The sequence below is a fragment of the Epinephelus lanceolatus genome, chromosome 15, assembly GCF_041903045.1.
Source record: "Epinephelus lanceolatus isolate andai-2023 chromosome 15, ASM4190304v1, whole genome shotgun sequence".
Taxonomy (NCBI): Eukaryota; Metazoa; Chordata; class Actinopteri; order Perciformes; family Serranidae; genus Epinephelus; species Epinephelus lanceolatus.
Window position 1 is genome coordinate 14,926,346 of NC_135748.1, and position 21,660 is coordinate 14,948,005.

The window sequence follows — 21,660 nt, forward strand, 5'->3', positions numbered from 1 at the left end:
TTGTATCTCTTTGTGGTCATTTTGTGTCTTTTTAGGTCATGTGTGTCTCTGTTATTGAGTGTCCTCAATGTTGGTACATGTTAATTTCAGTGAAATTTTGCAGGTGAAAGTCAGAGGGGGCCCTGACACTTTTGGCCCCTGGGTCTGTGCCCAGTTAGCCCTTTCAGTCATCCACCAGTGCTTGTATAGAGTGTAAAACATGTTTTTTTATATATATAATATTACAATACAATAACTATTTGTGCCATTTGCGTTTGATCTGCAATCTATTCTTAAGCTCTGTGGCAAAAGTGTTACTTTGTAAGTTTTTCTTCTTTTTTTTTTTTTTTTAATATTCCAAACATTGTTTCTATGCCTGCCACATGATCATAGCTTAGGGGCATGCCTGTGGGTGGGGTGCTAGTGTCGTTGATGGCAGCCATGGCAGACGGCCTTAAATATTAAAAGAATTTATTTTTATGAAGCATTAAAAATTTAGGTCACAGTGAACAATTCATCTAGTTATCATCTTTCATTTTATTATGACACAGTAAATGCATAAGAAAATCTATATGTATTTTATCTTCAACTTAATAGTTTGATTTGTTATAATTAAAATCTGCTACTTTGTGAGTCTGACCTTAAAGGGATAGTGCACCCAAAAATGAAAATTCAGCCATTATCTACTCACCCTTATGCCGAGGGAGGCTCAGGTGAATTTTTAGAGTCCTCACATCCCTTGCGGAGATCCAAGGGGAGAGTGGGTAGCAGCAAAACTCCACCTAATGCAGGCTGACGGCACCCCAGATTAAAACGTCCAAAAAACACATAATTGAAACCACAGAATATCTCCATACTGCTCGTCCATAGTGATCCAAGTGTCATAAAGTGACATAAAAAGTTGGTAGGTAAAGTAGGTGGAGTTGTGTTGCTACCCCCTCTCCCCTGGGATCTCCGCAAGGGATGTGAGGACTCTAAAACTTCACCTGAGCCTTCATCGGCATATGGGTGAGTAGATAATGGCTGAATTTTCATTTTTGGGTGCACTATCCCTTTAAATCCAAGTTGTTTTTAGCCTCATTGTAGCCTGTAGCTCTAACTGCCTCTGTGTATACCAAGCTCACTTGTGCGAGCTTGCGTGCGAGACCAGTGAAAGCACGTGAACACACATGAAGGCGGTGCCCCTGTCTCACAGTCTCGAGCAAGCGCACACACGTGAGCGCAGTGTACAGGGAAGCAGTCAGAGCTACAGGCTACTATGAGGCTAAAAACGGAGTTCATATGATGTTTTTCCAAACAACTTTTAATGTCGGGGCTTCAGGACACTTGGATCACTATGGACGAGCAGTATGGAGATATTTTGTGGTTTTAATTATGTGTTTTTGGATGTTTTAATCTGGGGCGCCGTCAGCCTGCATTTGGTGGAGTTGTGTTGCTACCCACTCTTCCCTTGGATCTCTGCAAGGGATGTGAGGACTCTAAAAATTCACCTGAGCCTCCCTCGGCATATGGGTGAGTAGGTAATGGCTGAATTTTCATTTTTGGGTGCACTATCCCTTTAAATCCAAGTTGTGTGTAATACTTGTGTGTTTTCATGATTGTGTCAGTGTTTCATGGTGAGTTAGACAAAAACTATTTTACACTCATCATTGTCATTGACAGCTGATGCCACTAGTGTGATCAGAGACAGTGGATCTGTTGGATTGCTTAACTCCTGTCTAATAAAGGACCTGTAGAGCCAGCCATCCTGTTTGTAACACAGACTGTGACATCACAGCCCGCTCATATTTAACCACACTCTCTGTTTGATTCTTGCATGTGTAAAGGTAAACAACAACATCTACTTACAGTACAGGCCAAAAGTTTGGACACACCTTCTCATTCAATGCGTTTTCTTTATTTTCATGACTATTTACATTGTAGATTCTCACTGAAGGCATCAAAACTATGAATGAACACATGTGGAGTTATGTACTTAACAAAAAAAGGTGAAATAACTGAAAACATGTTTTATATTCTAGTTTCTTCAAAATAGCCACCCTTTGCTCTGATTACTGCTTTGCACACTCTTGGCATTCTCTCCATGAGCTTCAAGAGGTAGTCACCTGAAATGGTTTCCACTTCACAGGTGTGCCTTATCAGGGTTAATTAGTGGAATTTCTTGCTTTATCAATGGGGTTGGGACCATCAGCTGTGTTGTGCAGAAGTCAGGTTAATACACAGCCGACAGCCCTATTGGACAACTGTTAAAATTCATATTATGGCAAGAACCAATCAGCTAACTAAAGAAAAACGAGTGGCCATCATTACTTTAAGAAATGAAGGTCAGTCAGTCCGGAAAATTGCAAAAACTTTAAATGTGTCCCCAAGTGGAGTCGCAAAAACCATCAAGCGCTACAACGAAACTGGCACACATGAGGACCGACCCAGGAAAGGAAGACCAAGAGTCACCTCTGCTTCTGAGGATAAGTTCATCCGAGTCACCAGCCTCAGAAATCACAAGTTAACAGCAGCTCAGATCAGAGACCAGATGAATGCCACACAGAGTTCTAGCAGCAGACCCATCTCTAGAACAACTGTTAAGAGGAGACTGCGCGAATCAGGCCTTCATGGTCAAATAGCTGCTAGGAAACCACTGCTAAGGAGAGGCAACAAGCAGAAGAGATTTGTTTGGGCCAAGAAACACAAGGAATGGACATTAGACCAGTGGAAATCTGTGCTTTGGTCTGATGAGTCCAAATTTGAGATCTTTGGTTCCAACCGCCGTGTCTTTGTGAGACGCAGAAAAGGTGAACGGATGGATTCCACATGCCTGGTTCCCACTGTGAAGCATGGAGGAGGAGGTGTGATGGTGTGGGGGTGTTTTGCTGGTGACACTGTTGGGGATTTATTCAAAATTGAAGGCACACTGAACCAGCATGGCTACCACAGCATCCTGCAGCGGCATGCCATCCCATCCGGTTTGCGTTTAGTTGGACGATCATTTATTTTTCAACAGGACAATGACCCCAAACACACCTCCAGGCTGTGTAAGGGCTATTTGACCAAGAAGGAGAGTGATGGAGTGCTGCGGCAGATGACCTGGCCTCCACAGTCACCGGACCTGAACCCAATCGAGATGGTTTGGGGTGAGCTGGACCGCAGAATGAAGGCAAAGGGGCCAACAAGTGCTAAACACCTCTGGGAACTCCTTCAAGACTGTTGGAAAACCATTTCAGGTGACTACCTCTTGAAGCTCATGGAAAGGGTGGCTATTTTGAAGAAACTAGAATATAAAACATGTTTTCAGTTATTTCACCTTTTTTTGTTAAGTACATAACTCCACATGTGTTCATTCATAGTTTTGACGCCTTCAGTGAGAATCTACAATGTAAATAGTCATGAAAATAAAGAAACGCATTGAATGAGAAGGTGTGTCCAAACTTTTGGCCTGTACTGTAGATAATGGCATTTATACCATCAGTTGGTTGGTTTCCATTTTCGCTGCCCAATAAATGTCACAGCTTGAATTATTGTCAGTATCGAAAGAAAATCTGTTTTTATTTTGCCCAATTAGTGCTTGATGGTGAGAAAAAAAGAACCCAAAATGTTATATTTCCAGTTACTTGAACATCCTCACTCTTAACATTTAACCTCAGCTCTTTCATTTGTAATGATATGTATAGAAGGATTTGTGTCATAACTGGATACATAGCAATATAATCCAATGCTCCAATGCCTGTCTACATATATTCATGGTTAGGTGCAACCAAACTCCTTCACCCTTACTTGCTTTTCCACCGGTGCAGTCAGATTTATTCGACAGCCCTTGAAAGATGAAAAAGGACAATACTCACCATTATGTGGCAGTAAAGAACATTAACTAGACCAGCATGTTTGACCTACAGGCTGCACGATTGTGCTGAAAGCAAGGCGAGGCAATGTGATTTATATAGCATATTTAATTCCAAGTAAACTCTACATGCTTTACAGTAAAATGAATGTGCACTCACCCAATGTATCACACAGTGGCAGCCAATGAAGTGATTCAGCTACGGGAATAATATGTTTGGCTTTCATACACAGAATGAGCCGCTGTTGAAACAAAGGCTGTCTAACATCCACCAGCCTCAATGGATATCCACTCTGTGCTTCGTTTGGTTTCATTTGAAACCCCAGTGACTGATGAATTCAAGAGCACATTTCCTGTTTCAGTGCAAGTGATGAGTCAGAGATATTTTGTGGAGCAAAGAATGATGGTTCACACACATGTGTGACAAAGAACTTGTAAACCACAATATATACCTTTCATAAACAACAATAAGATAATGTCCTTAACATGGGACCCATCAAAAGACTTAAATGCTTATGAAACAAAGGACAAATGGGACAAAGAAAGTCAGGCTATTAGTGTTGCAGACCAGTAACCAAAAAGATCTTTCTATAGGCCACACACACAGGCAATTATAATCATGGCAATTGATCATAATTGTGTTCTCTCTGAAAGACCAGAAATTATAGACATTTAACATTCCTCATTTTGTAACTTCCCCAGCATGTATCCCCAACAAAACACACTTAGTTACAGTGCACAGCTGTGAGTGAAAATGGACAAACAGTACTTCAGAAATGAATACAAAAAAACAATAACTTTGTATTTTTTATGCATGGTATTTGCATAAGTTAAAACCAGGCAAATGCCATGAAAGAACGGACAGTAAAGTGCAGGGAAAAGAAACAATCTCTCAAAGCCCTCTGCAAAAATAAAAAAACAAAATTATACAGTCGAGGTTAAAGTTTGTTTTTTAATATGCTTTGTTGGATTCCAAAAGAAAGTTTCACCAAATGAGAAAAAGTACTACCCTAAGTTAAAAGATTTACTTCTCTGAATTGTATCTTACAAGTCCACATTTTGGAAAACAAAAGTATCTTGAATGCAAGAAGCTGATATTTCTAAAATAGAAACCAATCATATTCAAAAAACATTACATGATATGAATCTAATGGGACTTTTTAACAAAGGAACAATCTATGAGTGGTTGTACAGACCATTTTTTCTTTCATTCAGTATTTCCAATACAACTTCAAGCAAGATTACCCTATAACCTATGAGATTACACTCACCGGCCACTAAATTAGGTACACCTGTTCAGCTGCTCGTTAATGCAAATGGATAATCAGCCAATCATGTGGCAGCAGTCCGATGCATTTAGGCATGAAGACATGGTCAGGATGAGGAAGAAATGTGATTTAAGTGACTTTGAATGTGACAGGCTGGTCTGAGTATTTCAGAAACTGCTGATCTACTGGGGTTTTCACACACAACCATCTCTAGGGTTTACAGAGGATGGTCTGAAGAAGAGAAAATATCCAGTGAGCAGATCATGGGTGTGCAGCCAACAAATCTGCAGCAACTGCGGGATGCTATCATGTCAATATGGACCAAAATCTCTGTGGAATATTTCCAGCAGGAAAAATGGAAATAATTTGTAATCCTTCTATATCCATATTTACACTCTTTCAGACAGGACACAGCTGTAACCTGGTGTCATAATTGTACCTGGTGATTGCCTCTGTGGTACTGTTTGAGCTGTAGAACACTGATAAAGGCAGTAGCTCAGTCCATAGGGACTTGGGCTGGGAACCGGAGTGTCGCCTGTTCGAGTCCCCGACCGGACCAAAATATGGAGCGTGGACTGGTAGCTGGAGAGGTGCCAGTTCACCTCCTGGCCCCGCCCTGGGCACTGCCGAGGTGCCGTTGAGCAAGGCACCGAACCCCCCAACCGCTTGGATGGGCAGCCCCACTCTGACATCTCTCCACTTAGTGCATGTATAGGTCCTGTGCATGTGTGCATGTGTGTGTTCGGACCTGTGTGTAATTGACAACAGAGTGAAAAAATTGAATTTCCCCTCAGGGATTAATAAAGTATATAAAATTAAAATAATCAAAAAAAATAAAGACATGCTGCCAAATCTTCTTTGTGGATTGTAGTCCACTTTCAACAAAGATTTGTTTTGTTGCTTTCAACATACAGACGTACTTGAAATTTGAACCAAAAACATATCTGATTACTGTTTTGACTTTTGTTTCACCTGAGCATGTGGAGATTCCAGCGCAACAATAGGCTTTTGTTGAGACCCAAAACACACAATATTTTTAAGAACACTGCTGAAGAGAAATCCAGAGGCATACATTTGTTTGACTGTTTCTTCTACACATGAGCACATGTAGAATTGTTTGGAGCCCTCTCGGGCCACGTTCACATCAAAAATAGCCCAGTATCAAAAAAGGTCCGCATTGGTGTGGGCGTGTTGCTACCGGTGAATAGATGAAACACAAACCAGGAAGTCTAGTTTAAAGGAGTATCTGACATCAGCGCAGTGCGCAGCAGTTTGTGCTCCTTTGAGGCAGGATTTTACAACTCAGAAAGTAGCCATGGGTGTGCAAAGTTATCGATTCCCTCCTCTGTCTTGGTTCTTTCAAAGTAGATACTGTACTATACCACGCAATACTGCAACATACAGTATATAACAGAGCAACAACACTGCATTGCTGGATGATATTGAACTGGGCAGTTGTGCCAGATTCCTGTGTATCCCCACTGATGAATGCAGTGGTCTCACCACACAAGAAAAGGATGAGAATTTGACATAGTGCTATTGTTGGTCTGAATGCAGTGTCATGGGCTTATTATAGTCATACTATTCGGAGACAGACTTCTGAGGTAAAAAATCCAGAAACCCTTGCAGCATTTCCTCTTGATTTCAGTCACCTCCACTTTGTTCAGACAAATTCTCACAACACTTAAAAAGGGAAAGTTTAAAGATCTTCTTGAGCTCCTGTGCTTAGTGATACTTTATTGAAGAGGGCACTTGCCACTGCAGCATTTTAAATGCATGCATAGTTGACAATTTTTTTTCACATTCTGAAACTCTGGATGTTTGTTGGCATACCTTTCACCAGGAGGGAATCATTCCCAGAGGCATTTAAAGGCAGGAGAACAGAGTGCGTAGACTCAGTGACGACAACGTGCAGCCACACACTGATGCAAGGAGGACTGTTGTTGCAGTCCTGCCAAATGAATGAATCAATTTGTGGCATTAGGCCACTTTTGCGTCTTTTTTTTTTTTTTTTCCTCCCCAAAAAAATTTCTCAGTCCTGCCTTGTGTTTCTGCTCCCCTGCTGATTTATTTTCAATTTTACACTACATTTCATTTTCACTTTTTCACACTCACATTTCACCAGGGTAACATTACCTGGGGGTAGAAAGATGGACCGGTGCTGCACAGTACTCAAGACAACCACTCGCCACAACCACACTGGGACGTGTTAAAATTTACTCGGCTCTTTGTTGGCCCACGCGTCCACCAACCTCCCTGCGGAAAAAAGTCTCCAGATGGCCAGTCCGCCTGTGTCATTCAAACTGGAGTAAACATACTTATACTCCTCCATGCTTAGACGTCAGGGATGACATAGTTTGCACTTCTAAACAGGCCAAAGAACTTCTTAGCCTACTTCTAGATGTATAACAGAGAAAGGATGGAGGTTAGAGACTGAACATTAAACAAGTGATGCACTGCTTGGTTGATTTTAAATGGTTTAGTTTAATTTTTCTCCAGAAAACCAACAAAGTTTCACATTAGTCAAGTTGTTGTCCCAATACAAACATCTAGAATATTATGGTAACTCAGTAAGTTGCAATCCCATCAAACTTTTACATTGGGAATTTTGATTACATTTGTAATTTTGAGTTGGTTGATTGATATGTGAAAGTATAGCTTTTATTTAGCTCTGTTTGCTTTATTAACATTGGATGGTTTATGGTCAATATGAGAAGTAGAATATTCTATATTTAGAGAAGTGGAAAAAGGCTGGGTGAAGGTGTAGTCCATCCCCAATTTTTATGCAGAGGACTTGGAATTATTAATTATAGTCTGCAGTTAACACTTACCTTTTCAACTGTAACCAAGATCTTTGCCTAATGAGAAGGTAAAACAAAGAGCAAATACAGGCTGCTTAGGACCCAAAAAGAAACACACCAGGGAACAAGCGGTAGATAATTTAGGGTGTGACAAAGATCATTTTGAAAAGATGGGTCTTCTGTTGTTTTTTGAAGATTTCTAAGGAGACGGCAAACCATAAACTTAATAGAAGACAGTTCCATAGTGTATGAGCCTTTACTTCAGAGGCACAATCACCTTTTGTTTTGAGTCTGGAGTGAGGAACATCCAGTAGGTCCTGTTCTGAAGACCTAAGGGACCTACTGACGATATATGGATGGAGGAGATCACTGATGCATTCAGGTGCCTGACCATGTAGGGCTCTGTACATGAGAATGAGTATCTTAAAATGAATCCTGAACCTGATGGGAAGCCAGTGTAAGGGAACTAAAATGGGAGTGATGTGGGTTGACCTGCTGGATCTGGTTAACAGCCTAGCAGCAGTGTTTTAGTGGCTGTAGTAATTATGATGGGAGCAAAGGAGGAAGTCAATTGACATAGTATATATGGTCATGTTGGGAGTCCATGTAAGTCCATGTGGGAAGGTGGTAGTGTTTGGTAGACAGCTCAGACAAACACAGGACTTTCACACAGGACACTGGCGTTTGTGTCCCACATTAAACCAAATGTTGGTGTAACAAACCTTATTTTAAGTCAAACCATGATCTCTTTTCTAAACCTAACCAAGTATGTTTTGTGTGTGACTAAGACTGTTTCATAATGTTAACCATGTGTTTAAAACTGTGACCATTAGCTCATGTGTTAATGGTCATTGTGGTAGTGGCAAATTATGTATTCTGTTGTTTAGGTATAAGTATGTGTTGCTTAAAAGGGAACTCCACTGATTTTTCACAACAGATCGTTAATGTCTTCTGACGCTCTAAGGAGCTTTCCCATAGTCTAAAACAAATAACCCTGATGATGTCATCAGTGCTATCTCGCTCTGGGCTTGGAGACTACACATTTGTAATAAAACGCCCACAGTAAAGCCTGTAGAAAGAAATGGGCATTTACCATGCAAGAAGGGCCTAACAAAAGGCACTATTCAGTTGCATTATGGGAAGTGTAGGATTTTGTGCCGTTTGGGGCACAGGGGTTCTTATTTGTGGTTTTGAGTGAAATGTCTCAACTATTAGATGGATTGCCATGACATGTGATACAGACACCATGTATGGGAGCTAGCATTACAGCTGCTCAATAAAAGAATAAAGCCATATGACAAGTTAAATGGATAAAAGGTTTTAAAATTGTAGGTATAACCACTATGACTGTGCACCAATTGGTGACAGTAAAACAACAGTATAATAGTGTATAATGGAAAATAATTGCTTCAACAATAAATCAACTGTGTGCTCGCAGAACTGCCAAATAAAATTCAACACACATCCCCCAAAACCTACCTTGTAATTTTCCTCTGTGTGTTATCTACAGCACTCCTAGTGTAACAACAAGTGAGTGTGTTTGTGCGTGTGTTTCCTAGCTTTGATGCTCTTTAAACCGCACTGGCTTGATATGAGTGGCCGCAGATACTGAGGGGAAACCACATGGACTGCGTAATGACAATGTGTGTGAATTCGATAAACCCTTTTCTCACGGGCACTAGAACCACCCTTGCGGAAAATGTGATTACACTTCTCCACAGGAGGTGCAGTGTGGGACGTTGTTGCAGGGGGGGGAACTTGGCTTGTCGCTGAGTCCCCAGTTTGTCTGTTGCCTCATGCCCACCAACAACTTTGACACGCATGTAATGTCCGCGGACTGTGGTAGAGGCGTTTGTGTCCATTTTCTGTGTCTGCTTTTGAAGCTGAGCATGAGCCAGTTGCTAATGACTCAGTGATGCATAATGCGGATGACACCATGTGTTGTAGGCTCTTTGGTGTAAACTGACTAGTAAGTTGAAGGGAATTGGAATACGGAGTGAATAAAACACCAACATACTGTGGTCACAAAGCAGAGGGTTTTTAGTTTGAGCCAGAATGCAAAACGCCTGCCAGCTGCCAGCGGCTGTTGTTCACAGCCTCGTGACTGATACATATTTTTACTTTAAAAAAACAAAACAAAGAATTACTCACATTGTATTAGAAGAGTTAGACTGGTATGACAACTGATCTTTGAAATAAAATGGAACTACCTAACATTGATCTACATCCTGGAAGAGAAGTAGAATTAATTAGTCAAGCTTTTTTTCCTCAGCAGCATTGCTCCCTTCCCTCTACCACACACTGGTTATACTACTGACTAAATTAATCTGAACAGTAGACATAATATCACCCTCTTTTGCTCCTTTCTTTTCAGACTCAATATGCTGAAGTATGTCATTAAAGGGCCTTATCTGAGCTTTTTCACAAATGATGACGCTAATTTAATAATTTGGCTCCAACAACTGCAAGAATTTTTCCAATCTAAAAATTCTTTCCTTATTCTTTTTTTTATTATTATTTTTTAACAGAAGTCTGTTCATAACAGAAGTTGAATTTTATTTATTTTATTATTTTTTTTATTTTTAATTCTGAATTCCACACATTTCATTTCTACCAAAAAAATAAATAAAATTCAGCATTGGCATTTCAAAAATTACCCTGTTTGCTTATTGCTAACAAATCCCGTTAAAAGACCAAAATCAACAATGTCCTAGGGTTACCATCCAACATCTGGAGCATAACTGTCCTTGCCCCTCAGCTCCAAACCCATTAATTTCTTCTGATATCCTAAAGTTTTACAATGGTTTTGAAATATGTAGTTTCATTGTCAAAAAAAGTTCCAAAAACAGTTGAGCGCTTAAGATCTGACCAAACATTGCTCAAATTAGAATATGTAGTGTATTAGCTGGGGACTATTTTCAGTGGCCGATTAACACACATTTGGCGCTGAAGTCATAACAGCATTATGGTGTATGTGGAATCAATTAAAAATTAACTACAGTGCCCATGTTCATGGCAATCAAGGAACATGCTCAGGAAATAGTACAACTCTGTGTTTCCTGTTTTTTGTATTTATCTTCTCAAGTGAATTCTAATCAGTAGCAGCAGAGTGTTTGATTAAAATCTTTATCAGTGTGGATTCCACCTGCATTCTGCCTTTTCTTTCTTTTTTTTGTGAGAAAGCAATCTGTTCTCCTGACTTCTGACTCATCTGCTGCAAGTCTAAATGTTTTTTGAAGAAAATTGGAATCTTTTCACTGCAATATTGAGTTCGAAACAGCCAAGCCAACAATTTGTTTGCTTAACAAGTTTTCAGACTCCTTCATTTAAGGCCACAATGCTACCACAATGACTGTCTTCTTATACATATGACATCCCATTCATCAGAAGTTTTACAATGGCCCCAGGTTCTGAGCACATCTGAACACATAATGCAAAATCGAGCTCTCACACATTTAGTCATTCTGAATGCAGTTTTTAGCTAATGACCTATGTATCGGCAGGCAGCCATTAATGCTAGCTTGCTCTGAGTACATTGTACGGAAATGCTCTGACAATCAATCAGAAGCAGTTATGAAAGAACAATTATTCCTCAGTCAAAAAAGGGACAGAAATTATACTTTTCTCATAAGTGTTATTCGATAACTGGGGATGAGTGGTTAACAGTGCAGCCCCTTTAAATCTTCTGTTGCACATTTGTAATGGCTGTGCCTTTATTCCCTGACCACTTGTGACCTGGAGTTGTGCGTAGGAGTTCATGTCAGTGTTCCATCCCATCCTATACAGGCTTGTTTTTAACTGCTAAGAACTACTTAGAAATATAGCAGAGGTGTGGACTCGAGTCGCATGATTCAAGTGACAAGTTAATGACTTTGAGACTCAACCCAGATAGCACACATACATCTGGCCGACGTCGGCCTGAGGACGACACATTGGCCCTGAATTTATAACGTCTGACAAGCGTCGGCCGCATGAGCGGATATCTTTAAATTTAATACTCTTTTGTCCCAGCTCATCAAACGTCTCTGTTACGTCGGCTTTGGGTCGGCCCAGTGCCGTAGAATGTCTGCCCACATACGGAAGTCGCCGCAGAGGCAGGATTTCATCTCCGTGATGTTTGTTCGGAACTGAGCTCGCAGCACACAGCATGTTGGTTTCAGGTAAGCTAACTGGAATAAACTGGCAGAAAATAGCTTTGTTGTTTCTTCTGTGACCGTTAAAAGAGGTTCCTGGTGAGTGGTGAGGCATGACTGTGTGTATATAGCTTAGCACATGTCCCCACCAACTAACGTTATCTTTCGTTAGCTGTTAGCTAGTTTAGCGGTTTAGCTCATGTTATGCTAACAGGCTACAACTGTGGTGTTTTCATTTTATTTTCCCTAGTTGACGTTATCTGCTCATCTGGTTATCGTGAGCACTCGTTTTGGGTTAAAGTGGAAGTGCCCGGAGCTGCCACCCATGGTCCCGCGGCCCCCGGCCTGACCTCCAGGGCCCTGGACGTGTGCTCAAGTGTCTGGGAGAGGAGCGGAGAGGAGCACGGAGGTCAGGCGGGGCGGGCCAACACTGTGTATCCCAGAACAGGTGCTGAAGTGTCGGTGAGACCAGCAGAGAGGAGCGCAGAGGTGAAATAGTGAAGTTTAAGGATGCCTTCAGTATGTTGTTAATGTGATTTTATGGGCAGTCTATCAGTCGAGGTCTCCTCCTCTGCAAAGCAAACTGACCCGGTGGCTACAGGTAATAGAGCATTTTTGAAACCACAGTTTTTCCAAGATGAAGGACTGATTGTTGAGCTGCTGTTAACAGTTAACGGAGTTAACGGATCCCGTTATTTAACCGTTTCAACACTAAATTAAGCAGAGTGACGGACCCAAAGCCTTCAATCTGGCTATAAGACAGCTGAAATGCTAAAAAAAAATACAGTGGTGAAGTTGGGATTTGTTTCTTGAAGTTATGTGCTCATCATCTTTTCTGTGTCTTGCAGGCTGCCAGGAGAAGTGGACTGGCCGTCAGATATTGTTTGTGGAAATTTGAAAATAAAGTTTGTCAAATTGACTTTTGTCTCTTCATTGTGCACACTTACACACAAAATAGGGTAACAGTCAGCTATTTTTGAATGTTAGCACTGATTTCTCACATTGGATGGTGAAATATTTATAGTTTGAAAGGTCCGACCTAAATGAATAAAGGTCGTAGTTAACGAAGCATATGAATATTAATGAAGGAACGCCTACTGAGTGCAGCTTATTTTATTGATCGTTTGAACGTCGCGTGGTGGTCATTTTCGATTAAAGGCCAACGTCTCAGCGACGTCTTGGCAATGAGCAAACGCTCTCCCTGCTACGTCTTAACGATCTAAACTTGATACATCGGGCCGACGTCGGCCAGATGTATGTGTGCTATCTGGGAACTTGACCAAAATCAACTTATACTTAAACACTACTGTGTTCCCATCACACGTTCCGAAGTGTAACTACAACACATAGCTAACATTAATGATGAAATGACCTATCAGACGCCGAAGTAAAGTCGACCTTTTACTGTTGTAGCCTCAGAAGACATTTGTACTCATTGTAGTATTGTAAAACTGGAAAATAAACACGAAATGGACAGAATTACAAGGTTTACTGTGCATGCAATCTGTAACATTTGCATTAGCATTTAGCTACTAGCTACTGTTACACATGGCTGGTTAGCTAGCCTACTGTAACATAGAGAAATATCTAAGTATAACGTCGAAATATTTATGAATTTAAAAGTAAAATGAGTAAGCTAAAATAAGCATTATACAACTCTGTTATGTACAAAAGAACTGTCAGCTTACAGACAAAGCATTTTCCAGAGCCAGAATGGTTAAGAAAGATTATTTCAGCTTGGAAACTCTACAGCTGCAGCATTCTGTCATATGCAATCTAACATTTCCTGGTTTACGTCTGTCATGTGACTAAGCCTGACCAATAGAAAAAAAATCAGCTACTAAATAAAGAAACTAGGCTTATAGAAATGCAATGACACTAAACACAGGAAAACTATATAACAAAACAGTATGCCATGACACACCCATGAACCTTTTGATATGAAAATACTTATAACCTTCACACAAAACCAAAGATTCAAAAGTATATAACTTAAAAAGTGTGCCACGGATCAATTAATTTCCGTAATCAGATGACACTTAATTCTCTTGATCCACTTTGTTTGAACCATCCGATCACACTCTTAAAATGACATTATGTCTGGTGAACAGTGCATTATGACTTGGACTCAATCACAGCTTCATAGCTTAGTAAGACGTCTTTAGGACTTCTTGCCTGTCTGGACTTGGTACTTGAGAGCAAAGACTTACTTGTGACTTGCAAAACAACGACTTGGTCCTACCTCTGTGATATATTCTTTTTTAACCATCATATTGTCAAACAACTGATTTGTAAATGCACCAATTACAGATCGAATTGATGCAGCGTGTTACAAGAACAAACAGATTTCAAATGCATTATGAACTCTATTAATAGACCTGTTGTTATAATGAAACAGCATTCTCCTGGCATCTTTTTGAAGTCCCAATTCCCTCAGTCATTTTGTTAGCCTAAATGTGTATCACAGTAGGTAATTGCTTGAAGCAGTGTCTTTAAATGGAGTTTGAATTAAGACAGCTAATGACAGCAGGTCAATAATCTGTTATTTGGATCCTTTGGCTGCTGCGCCTTAAAAGCTAATAATGAATTCATGAGTGGGCAAACCTGAGGTGATGCATCAACCCGCCATCCACCTTCTCAGATCATATCGGCTTCCAGTCAGGAAAGGTTTGAGTTGAGTTACAAGTCTCTTAGGTGAGTGTGCGGCGCATGCTGTGTTGGCGTTGTTAAAACCGCGATTGACAGGCTAAACCCATCCGGGGACCCGCTAAAAACAGAGGCTTAGATTGTTCTTTTGTAGGGTCCCCTGGTCGACAGAAAACGGTTGATGAGCAAGATCTGCCCCAGAAATCAAAGCACCGTTGGGGGTGCGCTTGCGAGTCTTCCACTCATCAGACTGACACTCCTCTGCAAGATCACGAGGGAAGGGAGAGCAGGAAGACACACAATGAATTTGAACCAAGAGAAGGAGGTGTGTCATGAGTCCCCGGAGAGAGGCGTGGAGGGAACAGTAGTATGAGTGTGTATAAAAGAGTCAGTCAACAGCAGCGTTGACAAGAAAGGCTGGATCTTGCCGTTCTTGCGTAGGAGGGCAAATGCGTGAGAGAAGAAGCATATAAACACCTCAAAGGATGAGCACTGAGTGGAATATAAAGATGCTTGCTATCAATGGAGGAAGAAAAGAGTAGCAAACTGTCATTCATTCCCTTAACACTGAATACAGTGGGGCCACATTCAGACGACTCTACATCCTCACCCTCATTTATCACTTTTAGAAGCCATATGTTTCTATTCCTTTGAGAGCAGATAATGGCATTCTACCATTTGTACATATATGACCTTGTCCTTTCCAGTTGCTCATACATGAAGCTGAGCAAAAACACAATCAGACATGTATGCACACCGGCACTCTTTCTCCCGCACATATTTGCAAAGCAAACAAACAATACAGCTCTCAGCGTGTGTGTTTAGAAAGGCAAACAGCTTGTAGGGACGACTGGCCACAAAAATATGAGAAAAGAGACGAAGAACGTGTGCTCAGTTGTCGCCGAGATTATAATGTCACTTGGGAGCCGGCGCCCTGCACAAACACCCTGCTGTGCTCTATTTCAATAACTTTCCATAAACCAATCTAATTTCTCCTCCCTCCTACACTGTGCTTTAAGGAGATTTTTATAGGCTTTTGTTTGAGAAGCAGATAATTCCTTATAAATCATAATAGTGCTGCCTGAATTGTAAAAGGTTTCGTAGCTTAGTGGCATGACTGTTTGCAGCAAATACATCTGTAAGCATTGTTTATGATGTGCCTGTAATGGCCTCGTTTTAGACTGTCACAATACAGATATTTATGTTATTCATTCAGAGATCAAATACACACAAACTGTAGTTTAATGCATGCAGCATTATTCAGTATCGTATTTGCCAGCAGAGCCGCACTGCATGTCACCTCTCATGACCTTCATTTTGAATTTCTTACACCTTACCTCCAACATGTTAATGGGAAATAATGTATAAAGACAGTCAAATAATGGCGCAGAAAATAGCCTTTAACGGTTTCTTCCTTTTGCTCTTTTTCTATAGGTCGCTTCTTCGTTGTGCTCTCTGAGTGTGAATGTGTGGCCTTGAGGTATTCCCGAGGGACCATATGGCACAATACCACACGATATAGGTAATGTTTGTCTCTTCCGTCCAGCTTTTCTGTTTAACATAGAAACAGTCTGAGGGCTGAAAACACCCCCTGAAAATTATTTGACCTTATCAAAGCATATGAAAAGCTACCTCAGGCCCAGGCAGGATATATTCACCGTTACAGAGGACGTTCAACACGATATAAGTGACAGAAACCTCAGGGGGAGGTGATAAACTTGAGCCTTTCACACCAGATTGGTGGATTTGGTTGGCGAATTCTTCTTCAACCCTGCTTTATCTTTCACCCAGGAGTGATACTTAGTACCTGGAAAACGAAACTTTGTGTGGTGTTTTGCATGAATTAGTAGTCCTGAAAACATATAAAATGGCCTCGGGAAAGAAAAATCTCCTACATGACATTGATGAATCAGTCAGGTCCATGCCTTCAGCTTATTATTACCGCTGTGCAAAACAAAAACAAATCAAACAAGCTAATAGCACCTCCCACTCACATTATGAGCCTGCATATTAAACTTTACACTGTATATTTATTTTTTCATTGTACTCACATAACGCCCTCATATTTTCAGCACAGTGAGCACCTACCTGCATCTGTAACCTCTCTCTTTGCTGGTAAAAAAGTAAAATAATACTGGTATTCCTGTACAACTGACTACCTATCATGATAGTGAAATTTAATATTCAATGTTAAAAACATATGCATATGCTATCTGAGCAGTATCTTTCTTGTTTTTATGGTGACTTTTATTGTGTAGGAACAGGGATCACACATTATTTGAGTATGACCTTCATATTAACAACAAGCTGAAGAGACACAAAGGTCATTTTACACAACATTAATAGTACTCAGCTTTTGAAAACAGTTGTATGATGTCACATGTGGTTTTGGAGGGAGCCTTTAAAACTCCTGAAAAACAACCCTGATGATGTCATCAGGCATTTCAGCTTGAACCCGAAGATTACTAGCCTGGAAATCCAAGATTTTGAGTCTGGTCCTCACTGATACACCCTTCCTACCCAAGGGGCGGCACTAACTGAGGCATTTCAAATGCCGCCGCACGCAATTGGGTAGCACAATAGCCAATAAGAGCAAAAAACAAGTTGACGTATTCATTGCACTAAGCCCCATTTTTTTGCCAACCAGTGGGGCTAACTGATATATTATGCTTTTGCTGTATCCCGTCAGCAAAACAGCAAAAAAAAGGTCCTTCCTGGAAACGAAGGCTTCTAGGGTAGTCTTCTGTTCCTCTCTCAAGGAAAGAGATAGGTGTAGTTGGCTTAGCGTTTCTTCCAAAGCTAAACTGAATGGACACGGTCCTTCAGCAGTTGCATCTCACGTCAGCGTGTTGTCAGTTTGGCAGGTTTGATTGAATAGAGAAAAGAATATTTATTAACTTGTGGATACGATGGCTGGAGGTGAACAGAGTAAAGGAGGGTGCGACAATTCTGCCTAAAAGCACAGGAGGGAGCAGATTTAAAATTTTGCAGTAGCATCCTGATAGAGATTGTGGCAAAGTTTGATTGGATAACTAGAAGAGTTAACACCTATAGTCAGCTGATTAGAGGAAGCAGTGGGAGTGGGAGGGAGAGTGAATGGATGATTACAAAGAAAGTCTTACTGATTGAACTTATGCTGAGCTTTACTTATATTGCATTTCCAGCAGCAGCAGCTTTGTATACTGCTACCACACTTTCTTAATCTTCAAGTGGCATTGCTCTCCCATCCTCCCATATCTCCTCGCTCTCATCCTCTTGGAAAATAATTCAAGTGTCAGAATTTGAGGACAGAAACCACCTTTTTGTTGGACCGAGGCTCAGCTGTTTGGTCCTCATGGTGCGGGGGAGGTTTCACATCTGTAATTTTGCAGTTCACGGTGTTATGACAATAACCCTTTGGGGGCAATGGCCAATATTTCAGGAGATTCGGCGTAGCAAGCAGATATCCAGGCCAAGACTTCCTCTTCCTTGCACCAGTCATTTTAGCTTATCTCCATACACATATTTCTGATATCAGATATCAGAAAGATAAATGAAAAAACTAATTTAAAACTAAACTGTCATCAGACAATAGACTGACTGGTTCTGAAATTTCAGATAATGCGTTTCATCTCGCCAAACAGACTGTTTACCTGCCACTCAAACGTGGCCGGACTACAAACGGAAATTAGAATGCTTCCCATATCAAAATCTTGTCTCATTGCCTACAGATACTGCAGACATTTGCAGACATTTGTCTACAGAGATTATTTCAGGTTAAACTGAACAGTCACAAAGTCCAGACCAAACGAGGTGGGTGTGAAAGGCCCCTTAGACTCACAAACTTGGAACAAAACCTCTGCAAATTGGATGTTTGGAGTTCAAATGCATGGATATTTATCAGGCAGCTTAATGAAAAAATATGGTATTGGATGCATAATGGGATATGTATTCCCATCGATTGTGCTTGTTAAGTCAATTTACTAGAGGATGCACTCCACCGTCTGTGAAAACCCTATACAATGTCTCTCATGACAAAATTACATGAAATATGACAACAGATGCTGTTGGAGGCATGAATATTCAAGTGTTTATAGAAGCACCCAGTGTAGCATGTGATGGGGAGACAAAGTCTTGTCAAAGCATGGAGGCTTTCCAGCCAATTGTGTTCAAACTGCGTTCATTCTCGAGGCTTCGAGTGAACCTTAAGTGGCAATTTACAGTCAGAAATGACAAGTTGAGTCCTGAAGAAAATACTCCTAATATTAATTAGGTTGGTTTAATAGTTAGCTTGTCTTTTTGGGAAATACATTGTGAAATGCATTTGTTTTCTTGCAGAGACTAAGAGGAGAATATCAATACTACTCTCATTTCTGTATATGCAAAATATTAAGGTGGAACCAGCAGCTGATTAGCTTAGCTTAGCATTATGACTGGAAACAGGCAGAACAGTCAGCTTGGCTTTATGAAAAGGTTACAAAACCTACTTATCCACGTCTACATCTCACTTGTTGACTAGTCAAAGCACTTCAGAGCCAGGCTCGCTGTTTTCTATTTGTTTCCAGTTTATATGCTAAGCTAGGTATCTCCTGGCCCCAACCCTATATGTAATAGACACATATAGGTGTAAGAAATGTTAACATACTGTTCATGAATGCAGGGATTTATCCTACAAATTAGTGTGCATGTAAAGCATGCAATCAGCCGAGGAGGTTGCAGGTGCAGCAGCATGTGAAGATGATGATGATGATGATGATGATGATGATGGGTTTGACACTGCGATCACAGCAGGACGCTCAGCTGTTTAACTGCCTCAAATGCATCAATAGCTGCCACTGATGTTGTCACAAGTGTAAAGCAGTGGCAGTTCAGAGCCTCAGTGGAAGCTGTCCTACATTCTTGACGAACACTTTTGATCACTTTGTTAAATCTGTCTGATGCACGAGATTCAAAGAGCGCTTTTAGGCTTTTGAAGTTTTATGCATTCCCACTCAAGGGGTTTGTGAAGGTCAGACAAATGTGAAAATTTTAAGAGGGTGTTTTGAGTATATGCAGAATAAATGTGCTTCCTGCTTGATTTTGTCTCTGACAACAAAACATTTGTACTTTTTTTGTGCAGTACTTTCGCCGGTTTGGTCACAGTCTTTCTAAACCTTGTGACAAAGCTAAAAAATGCTTGCACTCAGGCTGCGGGGGATTTATTTTGATCCAAAGTACGTCTAGCTCAGAGCATATAATACTTGAAAAGATTGAAGTGGTGTCTGGTTATTGTTGGCGCTCAGCTACACAGAAAAATGAAGGATATGAGAGAGAGGTAATGAAGAATAGAATCAAACTTGTATTAAAAGAATAAATCTGTGTTTTCTTGACCCTGAGATATACAGACTGGATTGGATAGTGCATCACTCTATTGCAGTCACTGTATGTGAACATAATATAAAGTGAGCAGTTTACAATAAAATGCCTCTCCTGGATGACTCATGAAAACGTCTCTTATGACGCCGAGAAGGTGCGTCACATATTTCCATTAACATCTAACTTTGGTGAAGAGTTGAACCGGAGGCTGAGAGAATGAAACACAGTCAGATTAAGACATATTTTTAGACCACAATGAATGAAAGCTTGAGAAATCATTTCTGACCAACAGTAAGGAGATCTGACAAGCTGAGACTCAATAAAGAAGTCGCTTTCCTCTAAGGAATGTCTCGGGGAAATCCATCATGCATTCTTCCAATTAGTTCCCCCCTTCATCCCAGGATTCTGCAAGTCTGATATCTTAATGAAAACACTTTGCAAATACACTGTAGATGTTAACTTTCAAATTACTGGGCATGCAGAGTGTGACAGGGCCCTCTGTTAAAGTCTGATAACATCAGCAGTTTTTTCTTTTACTTTATTGCATTTTTTTAAGGTATTTAAGTGTCAGACTTCAGAATTAAAAGGAAACCAAGGCCTGTAAACAGTGGTGTAGTGGTAGTTGATAAGGATGGTGTACTCCTAGGCAGGTGGGAAGTGGACATACTCTCATCTATATTCCACTGGCTTTTTGGTTGATAGGTGGGTATATGTGGGTATAATGTAAAGGGCCAGAAAAAAGAGGTGGGTAGACCTCTTATATATCCTTATACCCACCACTACACCACTTACACTACATGTCCCTTAAAAAGGGACATTTCACCTCATTTGGACAATATACCTTTAGTGATAATATGTCAAAGCTCGTTCTGCTGCCCCCAAGTTGCCTAAAACCAATTAATGTAGGTTTAAGAAAAAAAAGTTCAGCATTTTAGAAAATATGCCTTTTAATTCTCTGTCTCCAAGTAAGACCAAAGGATTGAATGTCTGCGTTATGAGCTTTCATGAGGACATGGCTAACTTAGCATAAAGATGGAAAGAAACACCTAGCCTAACTCTGTCAAAGCCTCAAAAATACACCCACCCACACCTGTAGAGCTGATCAACAGGTATCTTGGTAGTTTAAACTGTTGACTGTGTACAAAGATGTATGGCATGATGGGTCCGCAATAGTGTTGTGTCGTTCGCTAACAAATCGTTCAAAAGAACCAATCTGTTGAGTGAAGGTACTGAACTGAATCACTTGCAGAACTGATTTGTTCAATTCTCAGCTCAGTTGAGCTCAGCAGCGAGCGTGCAGGCCGGACGTGGAACTGCTGATTCGGTCTGTGCGAACGATGAATCACTTGCAAGTCGCGAGGCAGACAGGGTGCAGGGAGGGACTGCCTACTGCATGACGAATCACTCGATGAACGAATCACTTGGTGAACGACATAACCCCGATCCCTGAGTGATTCAAGTCATTTCTTCTCTGCGATACACTTTCATAGGGACCGTTTTCTCCAAGCTAACGGCTAATGTAGCCAGGAGTCAAGCCACATGAACACAATCACACACCTCCCCATTGTTTTAACAGATTTAGTTTCCAGATAAACAAACTTAAAACTGGCCAGTAATGAGACTCACCAGTGCAGGGCAGACGCAGCAGCAGCTTAGCAGTGTATCAG

The 21,660-nt window shown here is 40.8% G+C and overlaps 1 protein-coding gene across 1 annotated transcript in view; it reads left to right on the forward strand.

The window, feature by feature from the left end:
• LOC117267646 (leucine-rich repeat and fibronectin type-III domain-containing protein 2) overlaps window positions 1-21,660 on the forward strand; it is a 193,759-nt gene that overhangs the window by 121,098 nt on the left and 51,001 nt on the right. Inside the window, exon 4 of the mRNA XM_033643663.2 lies at window positions 16,094-16,181. The gene's annotated coding sequence lies outside the window, so the exon portion shown is untranslated. The remainder of the gene's footprint in view (window positions 1-16,093; window positions 16,182-21,660) is intronic.